The 1,718-nt window shown below is 37.7% G+C and overlaps 1 pseudogene; it reads left to right on the top strand.

Moving 5' to 3' along the window:
* The first annotated feature begins 398 nt into the window (after positions 1 to 398).
* Positions 399 to 1,371, top strand: LOC132533953 (protein SET-like; annotated as a pseudogene).
* Positions 1,372 to 1,718: the final 347 nt, after the last annotated feature.

Below are 1,718 nucleotides of genomic sequence, written 5' to 3' on the forward strand. Positions count from 1 at the left end.
AGGTTGTCTGACAAATTCTAGGTATCTCGAGCACCTAAAAAAAAAAACAAACAACAAAAAAAAACTTTGGATTTCTCCATATGCTTCAAGCAAAGTCACATGAGCCACAGACATGAGGACCCTACTATTTTCTATTAAGCCACATAGCTCAGTTTAGAACTACAACTCAAGATATATATAATGGAACACGGTACATTCAGCTCACTTGATGCATTGCTTTTATCTACCTAGGCCATCCTCCTTACCTAGCAGATATCTGAACTTTGACTCTTTTAAGTAGCAGAGAGTCAGCAAAGAGTCTTAGATGAGACTCTCAGGGATTAGAGTTAAGGTGAGATAGAAAATTCCAGAAATCTCCTAGCTGGCTTGTTCCTTAAGTCTATTTCATTCTGTACTTCATGGATATATTCAATTCAATCCTGTTGCTTTTTTACCAAGCTGCTTTCTGGGAAGTGACAATTTTGAAGTTAGAACAGAAATATAACAAACTCTGCCAACTACTTTTTCAGAAGAGATCAGAATTGTTGGCCAATATGCCAAAGTTTGGGGTAACATTTGTCAACCACCCACAAGTGTCTACACTGCTTGGGGAAGAGGATGAAGAGGCACTGCATTACTTGACAAGAGTTGAAGTGGCAGTATTCAAAGATAGTAAATCAGGTAATAGAATAGACTTTTATTTTGTTGAAAACCCTTACTTTGAAAATAAAGTTCTCTTCAAAGAATTTTATCTGAATGAGAGTGGTGATCCTTCTTTTGAAGGATCCCCTGAAATCAAATGGAAATCTGGAAAGGATTTGATCAAATGTTCAAGTCAAACACAATATAAAACCAACAGGAAGAGACAGCATGAGGAACCAGAGACCTTCTTCACCTGCTTTATTGACCATTCTCATGCAGATGCAGGTGAGTTAAGAGAGGTCATTAAAGATGGTATCTGGCCAAATCCACTACAATACTACTTGGTTCCTGATATGGATGATGAATAAGGCGTGGGGGAAGATGATGATGATGATGATAATGAAGAAGAAGAAGAAGAAGAAGAAGAAGAAGAAGAAGAAGAAGAAGAAGAAGAAGAAGAAGAGGAAGAAAGATTAGAAGATATGAAGAAGTGGGAGCCTGGTGGTGGTGCACTTGGTTGAGCTCACATGTTACAATGCACAAAGACCTGGGTTCAAGCCCCCAATTCTCACCTGCAGGGGGGAGATCTTCACAAGTGGTGAAGCAGTACTGCAGCTGTCTCTCTGCTCTCACCCTCTCTATCCCTCCCTTCCCTCTTGATTTCTGACCGTCTCTATCCAATTAACAAATAAAAATAATATTTTTTTTTAAAAAAGAAGATATGAAGAAGGAGACGAGGATGAAGGAGAAGAAGATGGTGATGAGGGGGAGGAAAGAGAGGAAGATGAGGAGATGACTAATGAAACACTGATTAATTCCTGCATTTTTAAATTTTCTCCTGTCCCTGGGAGCAAGTTGCAGTCTTTATTTTTTTGCTTTTTTTTCTCTCCCCTTGTACACAATCACCCTGTCTTTGAGGTCTCCTCTCTCCTTTATACCATAGTTATCAACTTATTGGGGGGAAGATACCTTGACAGAATACAGTTGAAAAGAATATCTATCCTTTTCTGTTCCAAACTAATATTTTTTTTATTTAAGAAAGGATTAATTAACAAAACCATTAATTAACAAAACCATTAATTAACAAAACCATTAAT

Source organism: Erinaceus europaeus, chromosome 17 (genome assembly GCF_950295315.1).
Source record: "Erinaceus europaeus chromosome 17, mEriEur2.1, whole genome shotgun sequence".
Lineage (NCBI taxonomy): Eukaryota > Metazoa > Chordata > Mammalia > Eulipotyphla > Erinaceidae > Erinaceus > Erinaceus europaeus.